The sequence below is a fragment of the Malaya genurostris genome, chromosome 3 (assembly GCF_030247185.1).
Source record: "Malaya genurostris strain Urasoe2022 chromosome 3, Malgen_1.1, whole genome shotgun sequence".
In the NCBI taxonomy this organism is placed as follows: Eukaryota; Metazoa; Arthropoda; class Insecta; order Diptera; family Culicidae; genus Malaya; species Malaya genurostris.
This window is the reverse complement of record NC_080572.1, coordinates 198,736,350-198,759,189: the sequence shown is the minus strand read 5'-3', so window position 1 is coordinate 198,759,189 and position 22,840 is coordinate 198,736,350. Positions and strand designations below refer to the sequence as shown.

Genomic DNA, 22,840 nt, shown 5'->3' with positions numbered 1-22,840 from the left:
CTACAAAAAACAGTTAACTTCTTTATACTTGGATAATAAGTTTCTCATTGGAGCTTGACTCGATGGTAAAAGAAAATGTTTCATTTATTTTTTTGTTCGAACTGATTTGATGTGAACATTTTCAATCCTTACCACAGGTCAAGTGGGGGGATAGAAGATTCTTTTCCAACATAATACGTAATTAGAGCTTTTTCTCACAGCTGTGCCTAGATTAGTAACAGAAAATCAGGAAAGAAAAGCTGTATGGCTTCCTGAAATCATTAGGCCTTTTAAACAGCAGAAAATTCAGAAACAATCCAGATTAACTTCTTTCACAGACTTCAATCAATTTTCGTAAAACAGGTATGAAAAAATACATTTCCTATCACAAATATGGGAAACAAATCTTCGAATTTAATACTGCGTGGTACATCATTTTAAAGCAATCCTAAACTTTCCAAGAATACTGTAGATAGTCTGGAAAAGGGAAAAATATGCCACTTCATATCTGCTAATCCCATTACATAAACTTTAAAAAAAACAATCTCTTTGCATTATGTTTTCCGTACAAACAACTAACTTCCGAAGAAGTTTAATTCAGTTCTGCCCGGGATCGAAATGCCTGTCAGCTAGCGGATTTGATTGAAACTCCAGGATAGGCTCTAAACTGTCAAGGGTCTACGCATTCGCCAACACCAAATAACAAATCAATCAAAAACTTTGCAGCTGGAGCCGAGCGAAAACAATTCGATAAGAGGATTAAGCGGGTTCACAGTGGTAACCCACCCACTCTACCGGTAAACCCTGTTCCAACACCCTTTGTTGGGTGGACGGAATAAGTAAACGAGCTAAGCAGCCTTCGAGGCTAGATATCAATCTTTCAGCACTCGTCCATCAAACCAACAATTCGCGGGAGCCATCGTTTTCAGTCGAATCCTTTCGACTCGAATGGAAATTCAGTGGAACGAAAGTCAACAGTCAGTGTTGTTGTGCAGGTGTATCCTTTTCTGCTTCCTATGCTAACAAATTACGGAGATAGACAGAGGGCAAAATGAATTAACCATTTGATTGGGAATCTCTCCGAATCACAACCGACGGTTCAACTGTCATTATGTTATATTTTGTTTTAGAGTTTTGTATTATAATTTTTTTTTTCATTTAGCACGTATGCGTAGATCTAAGGAGTGTATCGATAAGTAGTTAGCAACATTCAAACAATTATTACTCTGAAATGGCTTAATTTTTTGCAGTGTGTTTTTCGGTGACATGTTTGTTTACATGTCAAAAACAGCTGCGCAATCGATTGGTTTCGGTACGGTTTATCGTTTCAATGAAGAGTCTAATTGATCCGGAAACGCGAAAGAAAATTCTGCACACTTGGTGCTCAGAAAGTGGTGTCACGTACAACGAAATTGCTAAACGGGTGAAAGTGCACCACACCAGTGTCAAAAATATTATCGAGAAGTTCGGTAAGACCCTTTCCATGAAGGATTTGCCCCGATCCGGTAGGAAAACGGGTCCCAGCCAGCCCGGCCGGGACTTAAAAGTGGTTGAGTACATCAGGAAAAACCCATCGGCGTCAACGCGGGATTTGGCCAAGCAGTTCAACACCAGCATCGGGATGATTCAACGGATCAAAGTTCGGAACTCCCTGAAAACGTACAAGAAACAGAAACTGCCGAAAAAGTCCCTGGTCCAGCAAGTTCAGGCCAAAACAGCGAGCGCGAAAGCTGTACAACCGGATTCTACAGAATAAAGACGGATGCATCCTGATCGACGACGAAACCTACGCCAAGGAAGACTCTCGAGCGCTGCCCGGACCGCAATATTATACGAAATCGGTGTACCAGGACCTGGACGACGCTGACACCACGGTGGCGATGGAAAAGTTTGGGCAGAAGGTGTTGGTCTGGCAAGCAATTTGTACCTGTGGTTTGCGGTCCTCGATTTTCTTCACGATGGGCACAATTAACACCAATGTGAACGAGGAAGAATGTTTGAAGAATAGAATGCTGCCACTGTACAGAAAGCATAAGGCTCCTCCTCTCTCCTGGCCGGATTTGGCTTCAGCCCACTACGCCAACTCCGTTCTACAGTGTGACACTAATTTGGGCTCATTTTTGACACCAATTGATTTAGATTGAATCGAGTAGTTCACAAAAGCATTCTTCAGTGTTTATATCACATAGTAGGCATCATTTTTCCAAGCAAGCGCTTGACATTTGCGTTGCCTATTTGTATACGAAGAGTGATAAGCCTTGGTATTACATTCCTGTAGTGGAATTTGACCTTCTGTTTCAACAGACTTCGCAGCCAATTCAGAGTGTACAGAATCATTGCATGGCTGGTGCTACGATCCTACTGACACTACGAATCCTTCCAGGTCGGGGCGCGAACATACGACAACTGGCTTGTAAGACCAATGCCCTATGCATTGAACCGCCAACCCGCAGAAGAGTGATGCTAATCTGAAAAAAAAACCCTTCTTAGTTCTTCTTTCATAAATCTTGAAAAATAACCAGCGGGGGTGTTCATGAAATTTCCGATATCGAAAAAAAATGTTCGATGCCAAAAGTTTTAGAATTACACGAAACGTCGAGATTTAGTGTCCTCTCGGAAAATTTTTTTTTAAATCGACTTTCTGGGACTGGGAAATTATTCTAAAATTTTTTTCGATTTTTTCAAAAAACAAATTCATGTATTCCCTCCTATGGTGCATTATCAAGATCGAAACTTTTCAAACTTTAACCGCTGGGCAGCATCCCTTACCCATGTCCGATTTAGCTCAAATTTTACATGAGGACATTTACATGAGGTGCCTAAACTTTTGAACAATAGCGCTTTACAAAATTAGAGGTGATCCCAAAATATTGACACCCTTATATACATTAGAGCGGTAAAAAATAACGTGTTTTGTCGGTTACGTCACTTATACAATCATATCTCCGGAACCAAAGTCACAGCCATTTGGTCTTCGAACTTGATCAATGGTCCGATAGTAGCTTTCAAACGAGCCTAAGTTTGTTAAAATCGGTTCAGCCATCTCAGAGAAAATTGAGCGCGTAAAAATACAACGCGTTTTGTTGGTTAGGTCACTTATACAATCATATTTCCAGCCCCAAAAGTCACAGCCATTTGATCTTTGAACTTGATCAATGGCCCAACAGTAGCTTTCAAACGACACACACAGACATTTTCCGATCTCGTCAAACTGAGTCAAATGGTATATAACACTATGGGTCTCCGAAGCTCCGTTCGAAAGTCGGGTTTTCTAGCAATTCTAATACCTTTCTATAGAGAAAGACAAAACGTAACATACACACACATACACACACAGACATTTGCTCAGTTCGTCGAATGGTATATGACACTCGGCCCTCCGGGCCTAGGTTCAAAAGTCGGTTTTCACAGCATAACAGCATGAGAAAGGCAAAAGGATAAAAGAATGTCAATGAATGGAAGTTGATTTGAAAAAAATATGCAATTTTCACAGCCGGTAGTACAGTATGTAATACCGTGACGGTGGTGGAGTGATGTTAATAGCAATAATAATAACAATAATAATAATAATACTACTACATGTTTTATGCTGCTGATTCTTGCTGTTTAGCTTGCCTTGCATATGCAGAAGTAACAGAGAAGCAATTTTCGTTTAGTTGGTTTAATCGAAATAGAGCATGAGATAGTAAGTCTAGGTTTAACTAGGTTCCAAACTGTTCCAATTTGGAGGTCATATTAGTTGCTGCAAACGAACCAACTTTGACTATTCCGGTCATCTGAATCCGGTTTCGGAAGAATTGGAAATGGTGGTTAAACAGTGCAAAAAGAATCTAACTCACTTTTCTTCAAGATGGTCAAATCAATTTTCACAAATTTATCGGTTCAAAGGAAAAGTCTTACAGTTTCGTACGGAATTTCTAAATTTATTGTGGATACTACTTCCGGTTCCGGAACTACAGGGTAAACAAAATTTGTAGAGTTTGTTAGATTAAGACCGAACAAACTTTCCTATTTATATTCAATGAACAGTTGTTTTGGTGAATTCCACAGAAATATTCATGATGTAATATGAGAAAGGCATCATTACACCACAGTTTTTTTTACTGTAGGATTCGATTAGTTTTTTTTTCAACATTTTCACTTAAACTTGGACAAATTTGGTGAGCATAACTTGTCTCACACTTCTTTTGGTAGGACTTGTCATTTTTCGACAATGAAAAATTAAAAAATTGGGGAAAAATTGACATAAGTCTCATGCATTCTGCTATATTTTGAGGTGCTGAAACATGTAAGATTACTCGCTCGTCTGCTTACAAGGTGGGGTATGTTTGATAGATATTTGAATTATTCTTTTAAAATTTAGTTATTTTAAGAATTATTACGTTCTTTTGGATTGTGCCGTATGTGAATTTGTGTCTTTCATAATTTTTTGCTGTGTACCTGTTAAGATTTCGAAGCGGTACGAAATAAACGCTAAATGCAAAAATCATCTAAGAGGAACTGCAATATAAATACTGATTGAAAATATTCTTTTTGCTAGTACCGAACGAAAAACTAATAATTAATAACCTTATATTTATATTTAATGGTCTTGACCCTAAACCAACTTGGAAAACATTCCTAAACTAAAACGAATAAAATACAATGTGCAGCTGAGATGCCAAACAACAACAAAAAAAAATCCCTGGAACATCAGAGAATCCTTTCGAAACGCGTACAAAAGAACGATGATTCCCTTTCTTGTCGTTGGAATAAGAAAAAGGTACACCGGAAAAAAACGTAAAAGTATCCATTCACCCCCGTAAACGCAAATAACGGTCCCCATGAGTGCATCTGAAAATCTCCCAAACAAGACTCAATTATGGAAACCCACAGCCTCACATCCGCCCGACATGAAACGATAAAAAAAGTCCACCAGATTCCACCATCTGTCAATTCAGTGTATCTCCTTGACTCGTCGACAGCAGAATGAACGCAACTACAGAAAAATACCTGCTCTTCAGAGTGCCAGACATCACGAAGGTGAAGTGCGCTCTGGGAGACTGGGATAAATTTAATTTCTCGTTTCCAGATCCCAGTGAGTCGACCAAACAACAACCAATCACCTCGGGTGGAGAAAAACTCGTTTCAGTGAAGATGAAAGTACTATATTCGTTTTATTCTAAACATTTCATACGCCGGTACCACTGAGTTTTGGAGACTAAATGTGTCGGTGTCAATTCAGAAATGTATCGGGTGCCAAGCTTTCACAGGTTAACAGTTAATCTAGCATCACTGCACAGTAACTGAATGCCATTCGAGAAAAAGGGGTTGAATTTCCCACCACCTGTTCAACGTGTTCCACCACCCACTGAATGTAAACCAGTGCCGTTGTGTGTGTGTGTGTGATTCTTAGAAAGTTGAAAATGAATTCTCGCTCGCGCTGTGAATTTTCCCGGTCGCTGATTTGGTCTTTGCCGGGCTGGAAAACTTTTAATACCATACAATTTTTAGCAAGGAAAATTTACTTCTTCCTGTGCTGTAGTTATATCGAAATAATCTTACATGTTTCTGGTGTAATTTTATTCAATTTATTCTCTGCAATTCGGTCGAAACTTCCTCAGCAAAACTCCGTCGGTTATTACCTGTTATGGAAAAAAACGATGCAAGAGAAAATCGTCATTTGTTGTGTAAATTCTATAGCTCATGGTCAATTTCAATTTTACCAAATTCACTAAGGAGAAATTTTTAGACCGCGTTTTGTAAATTATAAGTGTTTGTACAATACAGTTAAGTATTGCCATATTTAATCATTATAACTAACTTTCAATAGTTATAATTTTACGTTATAATAGTTTAATTGAACCTTTCAATAGTTATAATTTTACGCTATCTCAAGACTCTGTTTATAATAACTAGCATTTCGCAATGCAATCCGACAGAAGTGTTGAAAAATATCGTTTCAATGACTGCAATCTTTAAATGAAACACAATCAAAATCGTCATAATGACTATAATATGCAAAAGGTTGTGAGAAGAGCTGAATGAAGTTGGCATTTCCATTCTCCCTATCCTATAGTTTTCTATCACATGTTCTGATTTTTTTCTCTATTTTATTATATGTGCATATTTAAATAAGCGCAAGTACAAGTGTTATTCCAATAATAATTCAACGTCTTGAATTCAAACTCGATTTTTGATGTGGAACACATCCTCATTTTCTATACAGGGGTGCAAATCAGAAACTCAAGGAAAACAGACACGTAGAAATGTGGTCAGGTTTTAAACACTTACAGCTCAGTCTATTTTGTATTAATTATTATTATTTTTTCATCATTTGATTGGAAATATTTCTAAGTTTCGATTTGAATGTATCAAGTCACGTATTTTCAATTATGAATTATTGAAATTTTGATTAGTAGCGAGCAGTGTCCTATTTTGTCTGCTAAAAATCTCCGGCATTTCGGATTTCCCTGCCATAGACGACGGTTTTGAAGGGGTAAGCGATATATCAAAGGGAAAGTATCGCCCTGGTTGGTCAATCGATGCAAAAGCGAAGCTGTTGGAAGCATGCGAGTCTATAAATAGAAGCAAAATTATAGCTAACGTTTCAGTCCTACGCGTAGCATGCTAGAGATAGGTTGTTGCTAGACAGTAAGGCAAAAAGTGCCATAAAACGATTTGAATCTTTAATTGGTATGCTCTGATCTTGTGTCATGCAAGCTCGAGTGAAATTCCATGTTATGTCGTTTCGCCTGAGAAATTGACATCTACCCAGGGTAAATTTTGAGTGGTTAAAATTAATTTCTAATTTATATAATATGAACTTGATTGATAATGTAGAAAGTTTATCGCTTCAACCGAAATCGCAGAATGGTAGAGAAACTTAACGCTATAAAAATAACGCTTGCATACAAACCTTGAACACAAGCTTGGCGAAGAGTAGCTTTAATATCAAAATCGTATCGCAAGTATGTACAAAGATATAATTGCATACAAGATTCGTATGGGTGGTCTATAATATAAATGAAACTGAAACAAACGTATCCCCAGCAAGCCGATTTAGTTTTATTTATTAGAACAGTTCTACTGTCAAATTTAAAACTGGTATACGCTGCCGTTCTATTTTTTCTATATTTGAAACCCAGATAAAACGCTGTTGGGGCTGCCAGTTTATTTTGTTATAATGTCTAGATTTAAATTTTAAAACTGACATAAGTTATGCATCTAGAACTAGAGCACTCCTGAACATGCCGTTACATTTTCCAAAAAACTGCTTGTGAAAATATGTCACTTGTTCACATGGACTTATCCCTCGCAGGTTTTGTTGTCGGTGATAAAATCTGAACAGATTAAATTTGGAATAAACAAATTAGCTGTTAGTTCAGTCCAAGATGCATTTTTTATTCATATAGGGTAACGGCTCCCTATTTCATCTGAGCTCCTATTTCCATCTCATCCTTTCACCTCATTACTTTAAACATGAATAATATTTTAAAACCTACCTGAACTGAACTGTGAAATGTTTTAAAATGATTATAAAAGCTATTGTCACACTTTCCTATTGAAAAAAATGGTTTTAAGTTCTTCGGTTATCGTTTTTTTCATTTAAAATAAACTCACTTTTCAATTCAGGACACATTTTCGTCTCAAGATTTACAGTTCGTCATGTTTCTGATTATCTACTAATCGATTCGTCTCAAAACATGATCACTTTTTCGCACAATTACACTACCATTGAATGCAGTATGACTTCATAATTAGTAATGTTCACTTGCTACTTGTTTAATTAACGATTTAATACTTCAAAAACTACCCGACAAACAATAAAAGTCTTTAAAAATATGAGATGAAAGTTTTTCACTTAGTTCACTTGATTGCGCTTTGTTTTCATCTCATTTGGTTTCGCAAAGTTGCCAAGTTATCTCATAATGTTACAAAACAAAACTTGTTTTTCTTCTTCAAAATCTCATCAAAAAATATGTTTTTGGTATCCGTGACATTAGTTTAATTATATTATTGATATTAATATTTCAATAAAACTGTTTTGGCTTCGAATATTACCAGGAAGAGCATGTTGAATACTAATGATATAACCATTGTGGCAAATCTAGTAGCACTGGTTTCATTCCGCTATACGTCAACATAACGCTGTGAAGTGTGTGTGTTTCATCGGCTGTGCACAGAGATGCCAGATATTTTCATAGAAAATATGTATTACGTTGCATAGAAACTCTATATCTGGGTCTACTCTGTTTTCACTAATAAAATTATGTTAAATCTGTTTTCACTAATAAAATCTGTTAACATCATTTTATTAGTGAAAACAGATAGACCAGATATAGACTTTCTATGCAACGTAATACATATTCTATGAAAATATCTGGCTTCAAATAGTTCAAATTGGTTCCAAATTTTAATATAAATGTTTGTCAGTGTTCATAATCAATTATCTACATAAAAGATTTCCACTTTAACATGTGATTCGTCCGTTGATTAATAAACTTTTTAAGAATCACTGCAATTAAATACTAATAGATACTTAGAGAGAAAGTCTAATTTTTTACTTCTTTCTTTCTATGAACCTGTACAAATCTGTATTAAATTTAGGAAATCTTTACAAAATCGGTACTTTGATTTAAACCAGTATGCGAACGCAAAAATTCATACAATACATATAAATCTGTATAAATGGCATCTCTGGCTCTACACTTTGTTTTAAGAAGGGCTAATGAATAAATAGTAACAATCACAGTTTTGTTTTTATTTAAAGTTCACCAAGTTAACTTTTCAGTAAGATTTTAAATTTAAAGCGAAAGGTAACAGAAACGACTGAAAAATTTTTAAACGTTGAAATGATTTCAAACTGGTTCTAAAAATATCGTATATTGTCTCATAGTTGGCATTAGGCCGTTTTTAAGAAGAATTCTGACATTTTGAACCTGAGAGTGTAATAGTGGAATATTTCGTTTTGATTTCTGTCGCCATTGCTAATTTATAGGATGAATAAAGGATCAACGATAGGATGGATAAAAATCCATTGAGATGAAATTAGGAGCAGAGTAGTGAACATTTCATAAGTGTTTTTTGCTGTTTTATGAACATTATTTTAATTTCCAAGGAATGTGAATCAAATCTCAATGTGGAGCAAGTCGAATGAAGCAGTAATATGAAATAGTTTTAGTGATTTTAGTGGCTAAATCGAGGTTTGAAGGCGACGTCCTTACAAATGAGATGAAATAGGGAGCCCTTACCCTAATTGGGCATTATTAGTCATCTTTAAACTTAATTACCAGTGGCGTCTCGTGACAAAATCGACTAGTTGTGCACTGCTTATGTGGTATGATAGCAGATGTAACAGTTCGTTATAAGTGAAAACTAAAGATTGAGGACTGGAAAATCGCTTGTGTTTTTCAATTTCAATTATTAAACAAACAATTCTCAGAGCTGTGCTGAGTAATTCTTTCTCATCTTGAATCTGTGCAGTAACTCATGTGCACGGAAAAGACACTAACACAGCGGCAACAGATACTTGAAAATTTATGTCTGATGTATATGTGATGCGTGTAAATACCCTCAATTTCGGTGCGATCCAAAAAAATAATTGAATTTGGATGGGGTTGGAGACGCAGCTCATTCCTTCAATTGAACCGGTTGTGCAGTGCACGAGGTGCACATGAGGACGAGACGCCACTGCTAATTACATTTACCTAATTAGGCTGCATGAAGAAACAACGAACTTTTGAGTCTTCTCCAAACATGACGGTCTTTTCAGACTTCTCTGCAACCGATTTAGCTGCATTTGTCTAAGATTTTCGAAATTTACGTATAACAGTAGCACGTTGCTTATATTGAGAAAATTCACTTTCCACGAGAGCCCAATACCGCTCGATAGGTCGCAACTCCGGGCAGTTAGGTGGATTCTCCTCTTTCGGTACAACATGGACACCATTCGCTTTATACCATTCCAAAACATCTTTGGCGTAGTGACAAGATAGTAAATCAGACCAGAATAGCGAGGGAGCGTCGTGGCTATGCAGGAATAGTAACAAACGCTTTTTTTCTTCACGGTATATTTCCTTGTTTACCGTTCCAGTAATGATGAAGCTTTGGTTTGCTCGACCACAGTCTCGTATTGCCTACCAAACCAACCATTTTTTGAGAAACTTAGCCTTTTTCTTCGTCCTGGAGTGCTCCTCTACGCCCTTCCTTTGCATGACATTATAAAAAGACATTCCGGGAAGCTGCTTTAAGTCTTCCAATATCTAAGTTTCATCGTCTATTACCACACTTGCGTGCATAGGCTTTAGCTGTCACATTCTAGCCACAGTACGTACTTAAAAATTTGGTCTCTTCTGAAATATTTGCTTCGCCGTCGCGTCCTTCTGGTGGTTCCTAAGATCCGTTTTTATTCCGCTCCCAACCTTCCTGGGTGTTGTTAAACGTGTATTGAACGAGTGAAAACCGACTTTTAACCGAGACCCGGAGGGCCGAATGTCATATACCACTCGACTCAGCTCGACGAACTGAGCAAATCTCTCTCTCTCTCTCTCTCTCTATGTGTGTGTGTGTGTGTGTGTGTGTGTGTGTGTGTGTGTGTGTGTGTGTGTGTGTGTGTGTGTGTGTGTGTGTGTGTGTGTGTGTGTGTGTGTAAATATACACTCACTTTTCTCAGAGATGGCTGAATCGATTTTCACAAACTAAGATTCAAATAAAAGGTCTTATGGTCCCATAGCATGCAATTGAATTTCATCCCGATCCGACTTCCGGTTGCGTAGTAACATGGTAATATGTGAAAATTGAAGAAAAATTGTGAACTCAATTTTCTCTGTAACGGCTCAACCGATTTTTACAAACTAAGATTTAAATGAAAGGTCTTATAGTTTCCTAAAAATTTGTAAAAAAATTTATCAGGATCCGACTTCCGGTCCCGGAACTATATCGTGATAAGTGAAAAATAACCAATTTCATTAGTATTTTATCACGAACGATGGCCAAAAACAGGTACAAATCCTATAAAACTATCTGATAAATTCTTCTAGTTTGCAGAGCTTGTTAGTTTATGGGCATAAAAACTTAATTCGGTACTACTGGTCCCCCTTTTTCCTGTCCAGGAAACAACGAAATTGGTGAAGAAAAACTCCAAAATCAGAATTCACTTCGATTTTTCTGCGATGCTTGAACCGATTTTCACAAATTTTGATTTGAATTATAGCTCATGTTATCTTTAAAGCTTCTGTGAAATTTCATCCGGATTCGACTTCCGTTTCCGTAGCTACAGGGCGATTAGCTTTCAAATCGCCATATAGAATGACAAAATGTACAACACCGGTACGTGGTGGTACGGTGGAAGAAGAAAACACAAAACGAACGATGCGTGCTTTATTCTATTTCGTACAGGCTATAAAGAAAACGAAACGGTTACGGACGTCTGCTACTAGTGTATGATATTGCTTCGGTTGATGGAAATTTTAGCTATTTACGATAAGTGCGACCGATAAAATAAAAGAATGTCAATGAGTTGAAATTTATTTGAAAAATATGCAAAAAAAAACTTCGGCTTTTTCAGTCATCTGAATCCAGTTTCGGAAGAATTGGAAATGGTGATTCAAAACTGCAAAAAGAATCTTACTCACTTTTCTTCAAGATGGCCAAATCGGTTTTCATAAACTCAACTCAAATGAAAAGTCTTACAGTTTCATACGGAATTCCTAAATTTGTTGTGGATATTACTTCCGGCTCCGGAACTACAATGTAAACAGGATTTGTAGAGTTTGTTAGATTAAGTCCGTACAAATTTTCCTATTTCTATACAATGAACAGTTATTTTTGCGAATTCCACAGTAATATTTATAATGTTGTGAGTAATATGAGAAAGGCAGCATTACACCACTAGCTGGATTAAAACAGGTTTTTGAAAGTTTTCTTACTAACAGCTCCGGATTTTCATTGCGACCGCCCACAATTGCTTTTCGCACTTGCTCTTCATTCGAAGCCATCTTCGATCTAAAACCTTGTAGTGCCACCGAAAATTGATTTTACACAATAAACAGACATACACGAAATATTTCACGCGTTGATGTAGTATTTCCAGCGATATACGATTTCACGGGTGCCCAGATATTGTCACGAACAAGCTTTGTATTTGATGTTTTCATGGTTCATAAAGTTGTGTTTTAAACGAGTTCAAATGCTTCCAACTTTATATAGAACTGAATGTATACAACATTATTTGTCTTGTTCAATTGAAGTAAATTCAGTTATTCGAATTCGAAATGCACTTGATCTTTCAGTAGATTGAACAGTAAACGACCTAAGCTCTCGTATCTTAGGTCGAATTTTGCAATACCTGAAGTTAATAACAATTACATTTTTTGTTAGAAATCGGAAGTTCCTTTTTCGTAGTTTGCAAATTTCTAAATCCTATAGTCCACTACATTAAACTGTACTTTTTCCGACCGTCCTGGACGTAAGCGACCGTCTTGGATAAAATGTGAATGACCAACTAGGAAGATACTTAAGATGAGCTTACTCCTAAATAAAATTTTGATCGTTTCTGGCTGGTAGAGGTTATACTTCAAGATCCGAAGTTGGCGCCGTTGTTCTTGTATTGATTGAACCAACAAGCGTAAGGTTAGGTTTAGATTGATTTGTGATGGTCGGGATTCTGTTTGCAGAGTTCATGATTCGGTGCTATAGATCATCCAGAGATAGGCTTCACTTCACTTCAAAACGAGTACTTACACTAGTACGCAGGTCTAAACATAATTGCTGCGTAACAACAATCGTTTTAGCCACATTGCACATTTCTGATTGTTCCGGAGGACATGGCTAGAAGCAATTCAAGCTAAACTACTAAGTTGCATAGGTTATTCGAATATTTTGCACATTTAGATTGATGAATCGAGAACGAAACGCAAAGAAAATGAAAATGGAATTTTTCCAAACCTAATTCAAAAACGATTATGTTGTTCAGTGACATATATCAAGCGACTCATTGAAACCAGTATATCCAGATACCCAAATCCCAAACAAGCTTTCATTTAAGTAACCTAACCTAATAGAGATAGTCTGAGTTACTGGTTCAAAAGGTAAGACGACCCTCCAGTTACGCATTTCGATGTAATCAAGCTAACTATCGGTTGGTACTTGCGCTCGTATAAAAAAGTGCCATCCCTAAATCATAAACTCGAGCTAATGCATCGTACTGCAAAGTTATTTCGGTTTCTCAATTCTAAATCATTATAATAATTTATAATAACAAGTACAATTTCATTCAGGGTTCAATTTAATTTTGTGCTTTTCAAGTTTGTTTGCGTTTCGTCTTCGACTCATCGGTGCATAACAGTTTAAGTTGAACTGCCATTTAGCAGTTCATTATAAACCTCTAAGCAAACGTAAAGTTTCTGCTTTTGTAGAATACTTTTAATTCAGCCTAAACAGCTCAAACATTGATGAATCGAAGACGAAACGGAAAAATGATATCCAATTAATTTGCTATCGCTTAACTAACACATGTTTCATTTTCATTTGAATTAAACGATGTGGAATATTTTAGCATTTGAATGTGGCATTTCATGAAACAATTTTCGACGTTTCCAAGAAATCCCGGAGTTTCCCAGAAATAACTGAAGTTGTTTTGAAAAACTATTAACTGAATAAACTTACCTTGATTTTCGACTAGTAATCAACGTTGGCGGTAGTGGTTTGTGCTCGAGAAAGGATTTCAAAATTGACGCTTTCTATGCAACCGTGAAGCTGCGATGGAAAACAAGAAATCCCTCTAGGTTGTGATTGCCACAAAACCTGTCACAGACGGATTTCACTTTGGCTTTGTTGCTACTTCGCTGATAGCAGATTTTCTTCTTTCGCCTTTCACTCTATTTACTGCACTCTTTTACTACAGACAACACTTGTGCTCGTATATCTTTTGCCTGGGGCAACCACACTATATTCAGATTTTTTTATTATTATTGCCGTCTGCTTTCCACACAGACAGACACTGCCGGTGCAGTTAAATGAGGCAATCAATTTGTTTTGCTATTACCGAATCAAAAAATATTAGATTTAGACGTTGACGCTCTTTCCTAAATACCTAACAACGGTTAAAAAAATTAAGAACATCATTTAAAATAGATTGGTCGTTACACATAAAGATTTTCATTGCGAAATTTAGCTTATTGAATAATATTTTTCCGATCACTGATTACAACTCGCAAGTAGGACTTTACCACTATTCTACGTTTATAGAAAGAAAAATAAAACACACAAAACCTCACACATCACACATGCATTGAAAAGTAAGGAAACTTCAAATCTCACTCTCACTCTCTCTCGTGAAATCGATTTTCCCTTTACAATGTTTTAACATTTTCCTTCCGTCTGCTGGTAAGGACACAACGGTTCACGAGCGATCCTTTGCCACTCTCTTTCTCTCTCTCTCTGACTCACAAAGCATCTTCCTTTCGTATACTCTTCATCTCATCGGAGCTTACACTCTACATCTACCGTGAGGTTCTGGAAAAGGTGATATGATTGAATAACTCCCTGGACGCGATGGTTTTTGACAGCTATTCGATAAGTCACCTCACCATATTAGCAAGCACCCGATGAAGCAACTCACCACTGACTGTTACGATTTTTTCTCGGGCAGGATCAATTTTCACACCGGAGAAAAACGGTAACTCAAAACACTGACGGGAAGGCAACTTCCTTTGGAAGCCGCTAGCAAAAACAAACACTTTTCTCGATTATCAAAATTCAGGAAAACGGCGAAACCGCGACTCCATGAAATTTCCCGTGTCAGGCACTGCTACAGGTGAGCAGATACGTATGCTGAACTGCGGCTGGAAGTGTGCACTGGAAATGAGGACTCAACCAACGTGGTGGATATTTCCAATGTTTTAATCTGGTTGCTTGATTCACTACCGTGGTACCGTGCGTACAAATGGTTAAGAAATTGGACTTAAAACAAGGAAAAAGGTAGAGTGCTATACTCCACAAAAAACCACGGCGGGGACGTTCGAAAACACGACCTACTACTCTCACGTCACTTCTAACAGTGAAGGTGCTGAGAGATATATCTGCCTGTACGGTGAACTTTTGTGCAACCGTGATTACTAATACGACTACACATCATCTAAAGAGTGGTCGATGCAGTCGGGAGAATGAGAGCTATCAAACCTTCGTATCCAGAATGATTGATGCACGAGTTCGTAACGAATTTTAATTGCTTTTAACGCAAAGATTGCGAGCAAATAGATATCTAGAGAACAAATAAATTACTTTTTCATTACAATTTGTACTTCATCACAAAAAATTGATTATTCAGAATTGTTGCATCCTTTGTCACAGGAGACAGACATAACAGATGCATCAACCACGATGATAACAGTTTGAATGAATGCATATGCAACACCGTCGATGCACGGTATCTCGTTTTTGGCACCACCAGAGAGTCACGTGAGAGTAAGTAATAGTTCTCTCGGAAGCGCCGCAAATTGACATCCTGTCTGCTATCTTGAGTTCACACTACCACTTGCGCAATTCGCAAAAGTGTTGACTATTCCTTATCAACCACGCTGACATTAAAACAGTGATGCCAAGATTTCATTATTAAATTAAATTTACACTGCTCGTTCATATTATCAATGTAAGATCTTGAAAACAGGAAGATCTCCAGGGTCTCGTACCAGAGATAAATAATTTAAATGTATTTATTCGTGATCATATTGAATTTTAGAATAAAATTATTAGTTTAAGTTTTCAATAGTTTTTTCCTCTTCCGTAGTATTGAGATGCTTTTAAATTTAATTCAAATTTGTGTATCTGGTATTCAAACAAGAATAAATTGAATCAGTAATTACTGAAAGATGTGTATACGACTAAAACTATCGCTTGCATAGCCGTAACGGTACAATTATAAGGCGAGATTAAGAAACTACGGGGTTGTGTAGGGGACAAGACCGATTAAGGTAGCGCTTCGCCGTGGTCAGGTGAAATTCGCTGCCTATCCCGGGGTTTCATGTACTTTACCCAAAATTGCGAGAGAACGGGAAAGAACACGGAAATTCCAAGAACATACGATTCTAAATAATTAATTTGTCCATCGATTCGTATGAAAATGAGCCTAATAAACGTTTTAATCGAAAGATTTCATGCGAGTAGTTAAAATATATGAGTTTTTCCTTATTCTTTCACACACACACACACACACACACACACAATGTTAACACAGAAGAAAAAAAATGTTTTTCAAAACTCGCATGAAATCTCGCGAAAGGAATGCTTTCTAACTGATATTTTTTGCCAAATGCATAGTAAAATCATTTATCTACAATCGCATGTTTTTATTTTTCGTGAATCGGGTTATTTTTGTAAAATTTTGCAATTTAGGGTGAAATTTCGGCGCCAAAGCAAAACGAAACATTGAGTTGTCTCGCTTCGACCTGACCACGAAAAAGCGCTACCTTAAATTAAAAAGCGCAATGTTCAAATTCATTCATCAATTGAAAAATCTATACAACAAATCGTTTTTAGCTATCTAGAATTTCTAAATTTGAATTAAAAATTCATATAACATTATTTTTAATAACTTACTTGTCAAACCCGTCTAAATACAAATTGTACAGTGATTTGAAAGAATATCCACAAGCGAAAGCCGTCATCTTCGAATTCAAAAAGTCTACAATATAAATTATTGATATCCCCTCGCCAAGTGTGGACGAAAAGTATTATTCACTTATTTACTGATATGATATACACTTCACGAACTAAATGTTTTTAATGAACAACTAGCAAACCAGTTGCAATTCCATATAAAAAAAAAGTTGTAAATCCATATAAAGTTTGAATATTATTCAGTTCTTTCGTTGAATGATACATAGTGAAGTATTGATATCATGTCAAAGGTTTTTATCTGTAACAAAGAATGAACAACTTCGTAATAGGTGCGAAAATCAATTATAAGATCATTTTGGTAATACATTGAATTACTAAATTGTTCGTTTTGAACAACATGCACGAATGAGTCTTCGTAATATTAGTCAATTAAAAATACTCATGGTTTATAAACATACATAGTTAGTGTCTGTTATTAACAAACTAAACATGTCGTAAGCCCACTGAACTCAATCACTAAAAATACCATGTTTTCGATTTTATGGAGAAAAGATTATGTTTCAGCGTCGAATACAACAAGTTAAAAAGTTGCCTCACGATAAAATAAGACTTGTTCACGTCAAAAGGTTTTGCACCATCCGAAACCGAAAAAATAACCTGTCCCCTCAAATTGCAACCCTGTATTCCTCGATGTAACAAAAAGTGGCATGGAAACATGGAACGTCTTAAACATTCTTTAGTGTGCTGCTTATTGTGGTGTCCAGAGATGCCATTTATACCGATTTATCTGTATTATACAGATTTTTACATGCGCATACAGATTTAATACAGAGTACAAATTTCTTACAGATTTCTTAAATTTAATACAGATTTATACAGATTTCAGAAAAATTAAACTATCTATTAGTATTTGAGCTATCTATTAGTATTTGATTGCAATGACGAGATAAACATTTAGAAATCAACGTACAAATCACTTTTTAAAATATATATTTTTTGTGCAGATAATTAATGAAGAACACTGAAATCTATTTATATTAAAATTTGTAACTAAATTGAACTTAAAAGTTAGACAAGTCTTGGCATCATGAAACATTATTGCCAGACTGACAGTTGTATTACCTGACTTGACGTTGCATATTGGGTTTTGAAAATCCATCTCAACTTATGAAGTGAACATTTTGAAATTAGACAAGTAGGGTAACAGAGGTATTTTGGCCCACTTTAGGATTGATTTTATTTTGGCCCACTTTGTAAAAATATCCACCAAATATTGTAATATCTTTAAAAACCCTTCCCGCAATAGGTAATTTAATGTGATTAGCTTTAAATTGATGCAAAATAAGTTACTTAACATCGATAAAATCCGATGAAATCGATAAAGTTTGTTAGGTGGGCCAAAACATATGAAGTGGCCAAAATACCTCTGTTACCCTATATGGCACCATAATTCAATTGTTGTTGATAGGAAAAAACTATAAAATTTCGTCGATGAATATAATATAAGATATGAAATTTAATCTACCACTCTATAACCATAATCTATTGGAATAACACCTTTTAACATAATTGTATTGTAGAAATTTCATTTTATTAGCGAATACAGATAAATACAGATATTTTATACGAATCAATACAGATTTTCTATGAAAATATCTGGCATCTCTGGTGGTGTCACACAACATAAAAGAACGTCAAATGCAATAATTTTCTGTTTTCAAGATAAATCACACGTTATTACATCGAACAACGTATTGAATAGATTACATAAGCTTGATTGAATACATAGACAATTCTGATAAGAAATTATGCAACTTTGCGTGTGATATTAAAACCTTTAGAACAATTTATTTTCAATATTTCTTGAAAACAGAAAATAGTTGCATTCGATGTTAAGAACGTCTAATTTTTCCTCACATCGATTGGTATTTAAATCGAGATTGTCACAATTCTTTTTTGCTGTGCATGTATGCTGAAACATGAACAGATCACTACTTTAAGCGGTCCACCTTCAGATTGTCTTTAAATTAACTAATTTTGACAATTTGCTAAAAAATCAAATTAAATTGATTTGATACTTGATTACTATCTTGAAATGGTACAAAATATCAGTCAAGCCTTTAAAAATTTTGAAAAATAATGCAAAATTAGTGAAAAAATTGAATATGGATATGAAAAACATCACAAATTTTTGCTTTCATTTGAAGTATAAGCATAATTTCTATTCACACATTCAACTTTGTATAGAATTTTTTGTAAGCACCTTTCTTGATTTGATTCTTGGAAGCAGATAACACACTTTCCGGTAGTTATGAACTAGTCGGAAGTTTATTTTTTACATTTCTTTGATTTAATGCAGTATATCAATTTATTTGCACTGTAATGATACAAATTTGCATGCATTAAAATGTAACTTAAATGCCAATACTAAACATTGTGAAAAGTTGTTGATGCTTCGGTATGTTTTTTTAATAATAATATTTGTTGTTTTCGTGTTGTTCAATTATAAAATGCCCTTTTCAAGAAAAAAAGAAACAAAGTGTTCAAATTGAATAGTTATTTCCTGAAATGAAATGTATGAAAAAAAAAAGATTATTTTAATAGTTTTATTGGATTTTACAGTCTATTGTTATTAACAATGTCATTTATTTTACCCCGATTTTAACTTAACACAGTGAAAAGTGAAAATGATTGTATCAATATTGTAAATTCTTTTTTGTGTAATGGTCTATTCCAAACGCTATTATGCTGAAGTAGTTACTGGGTATCAGCTGTGAAGATCTTCAGGGGAAAAATGTTTAAATCAAGGAAAAAAAATTGTTATTGAACATCAACTCAGGAACTGTTTTGCTGTTTTTTCTCACTCAGTTCTCCCTAATCAGTTTTTCATCTGATGTTGAAATTCAAATATGGAGCAAAGAGCGGTCATTAAATTCAAAACAAAACTGGGTAAAAGTGCATCAGAACCATTCCGATTAATGCAACAAGTGTACGGCGATAAGTTTTTGTTTCGAGCAAAATTTTTTTTGTAATGCTTCTCTAAAAATGATAGAAGAGGCTTTGGATATGGGCAAAGAAACGATTCGTCTCATTCTTTACGAAGATTTAGGGAAAACAAAGGTCCGTGTAAAATTTTGCACTAACTGACAGAGGGCAGAAATCATTTCGTGTCAATCATTCCACAGAAGTCGTTGCAGCCACCAGAGCTGATCTAAAATCAATTGTTACAGACGACGAAACGTGGTGCTTGTACGATCCAGAAACTAAGCGCCAAAGTTCGGTATGGAAGTCAAAAAACTCACCACAAGCCAAAAAAACACGAAAATCTCCATCAAGAATCAAAACTATCTTTTTGCCTTTCTCGTATAGCAATCACTATGAAAACTGACTTTTGAACCGAGACCCGGAGGGCCGAGTGTCATACCATTCGACTCAGTTCGTCGAGTACGCAAAATGTCTGTATGTGTGTGAATCCTGAATTTTATTCTGATCCGACTTCCGATTCCGGAGTTACAGAGTTTTCTCAGAGATTGCGTGACCGATTTCAACAAACTTAGATTCAAATGAATGGTATCATCGACGACACGACCAGGCACTCCGAACAAACATTGCTATAAAATGTGTTGGTTAACGATTCACCGCTAGTTACCAAAAATTGAGCGACCCCTTCCTAATGATAAAAATAATCACCCTCATTCTTGTTTACGGCCGTATGCGATACGTTCGAAAGTATAGCAAATTCGTATTCCCGTTTACGTTCGAATCAATCACACTTTTAAACATCGTACATGCATAAAAACAACGCCCATTCAACTTTAAACTATCAGTTCTGGTACAGATTTGAGTTGTAAATAAAAATCTTTGATATCATTTGTTATTTGACTTGTTTTTTTCACTGATTTTGTATCATCATGTTTGCTTACGTCCGTATCGACCATACGACGAACACATGCTTTCGAACGAATGCGAACAAGCCATTCTTGTTTTCACTCGAACGTGTACGTACGCGACTCCTGTGCAAAAGAAGGATCGGTAGCACAGGTAGGTTTTTAAGGAAGATTCCAAGCATCAAGGAAGTGACGAATGCTACATAATAAATAAATATCGTACTCAGGACCAATTTTATTCAAGTCGGTAAATGAAATTTTCAAATTAAACTTCGTGCAAAGTAAAAAAAAGCATTTGATATTGCAGTCCGATCAGTAGTATCTGCGAAAAATATGTTGTATATTTCTTGCAATTTTGTCATATTTTCAATAGCCTACATATTTATTTCATTGGTAAAATCATGCATTTAATATAAAAAAAATCATGTTTACCCATGGTGTATTTTCCATAAAGTACTTAATAGATGCAAAATTAATGCGTAAAAACTTTGAACCTCGCATATATTCAAAGGCTCCCCACAAAAAAACAGCATTTTACTATACTGCTATGCTTTCTAAATGATTTATGCAAAACACAAATTTATGATTTGATTACAAATCACCTTTAGATTCGAAAATAATTTTGTTAGAGATCGGTTAAACTTTTTTCAATGTGTTCGAATCGTTGATTCGCAACATGAAACTGACGAATCGAAACCACGGCATTTCGTCTATTCGTCCGTAAACGGGAATGGGACATTTCGTTCGTACGAATGATGTTCGAACACACGTTTCGTTTGAAACTAAAATGGCATACATTCTAGCGTTTCGCATATGGTTAATCACATGAATTGGACTGATTACATCAAGGCTTAGCATTTATTTTAAGAAGTTTACTGATATTTGAATATTTTGTGGCAAACGAGTCGCGTTCGAATTCATTCGAGTGAAAACAAGAATGGCTTTTTCGTATTCGTTCGAAAGTACCCGTTCGTCGTATTGCGGATACGGACGTAAACAAGAATGAGGGTGAATACCTCTTGGGCAACACTGTTCTTGTTGCTATGAATTAGTTGCTAAGGAATCACATCAATGTAAATAAATAACTGTTTTGCAGTACCATTAACCCGAAAATTAATATCCATTATTCTAAACTGTTTGAAAAAGGTTAGTTGATGTATTTCAATCTCGGATAAACCCACAAAACTAGCAATTGAAAACTTTTATTCAATTTCTGTTCAATTTTTGCACCAGTTTCCGATACTAGAAATCAGAAAATCATTCTTCGACACTATCTTACAGTAGCTGAATGAATCCTTATGCATCCTTGGCCGGATTAGTAGAAAAGTACAATAACAATGACCACAACCGTTGGAGTCATACGGAGATTTGCTCTGCTTTTGTTGAGAAAATCAATACTCATCTATACCAAATTCCAATTCTAGAAAAATGTAATAAAGATAGATTCCAACTGCATCATCCAAAGCTTCTTAATACACCATCAACTAATCTGAGCACCTGGAGTGACTTGGAGATGTTCCATAGCATTTGTCTCAAAAATTTAGCGGATGACGATAATCCACGAAGATTTGAAGTTGATTTATCGCTTATGACTTTTCATACTACATGAAATATGAAATTAAAAAGTGTATTCGAAAATATGGCTAAACAAAATTTTCTATTAAAAATAAGCTTGAACGAAACTGATATTTCACAGTCATATCTTTCAGCCAATTTCCAAAAATTCCGATGAGATTATTATAATGGCATAATTCTTAATTCTATATTAAGACTTAAGTAATAGAATCTTCGCGTAATTCGCCCTTAAACATGCAAGGTTGTGTATCTACAGTTATTCATAATTTTAAGTCAGGAAACATACAATGGCTTTGGATTTTCGTAGAATTTTACTGCACAGCTTTCGTACAATTTTACTGCACTAACTGTACTGTACCCGAACTTTAAGGTAAGTCAAATGATATCTAAATACTTCGGTTCCTGTTTTGGCATCTTTCGTTTCTCGATAAAACAGATCTATCAATTCTTTGGTGATTCTGATAAAGCCTTCGAATAGTACGAAGAGACGTATGTTAATTAACTCAAAGTACCGCGGTGTTTAGTCAATTTACTCGCCCTGTAGGATAGTCATAACATTCTCGCTGCGTAATGCTGAAAATAATAACCGTACTAAACATCAGAGAATCAAATGCCAATGATGTTAACAAATCCTACCTGGAGAAATTCATTTGGACCGAAAAAAGTAATTATTTCAAGCTGATCTGTTAAGCGAAATTATTCACGTTGTTTTCATTATCGAAACTGGTGACCACGGTGAAGGTTACTGTTATTCGAAAACAAAACTTGTTTAGTCTTCGTTGCCAGTTTCCAACAATTTC

At 35.6% G+C, this 22,840-nt stretch overlaps 1 protein-coding gene across 2 annotated transcripts in view; it reads right to left on the bottom strand.

Annotated features, from left to right (window-relative positions):
• Positions 1–15,030, bottom strand: part of LOC131437800 (cAMP-dependent protein kinase type II regulatory subunit) — a 277,219-nt gene extending 262,189 nt beyond the window's left edge. The window contains exons 1-2 of one of the 2 annotated variants that reach the window (XM_058607383.1): positions 14,582–15,030; positions 13,627–14,053 (exon numbers count right to left, since the gene is read on the bottom strand). The gene's annotated coding sequence lies outside the window, so the exon portion shown is untranslated. The remainder of the gene's footprint in view (positions 1–13,626; positions 14,054–14,581) is intronic. The other variant, XM_058607384.1, reaches the window with a different exon arrangement.
• Between the last annotated feature and the right edge of the window lie 7,810 nt (positions 15,031–22,840).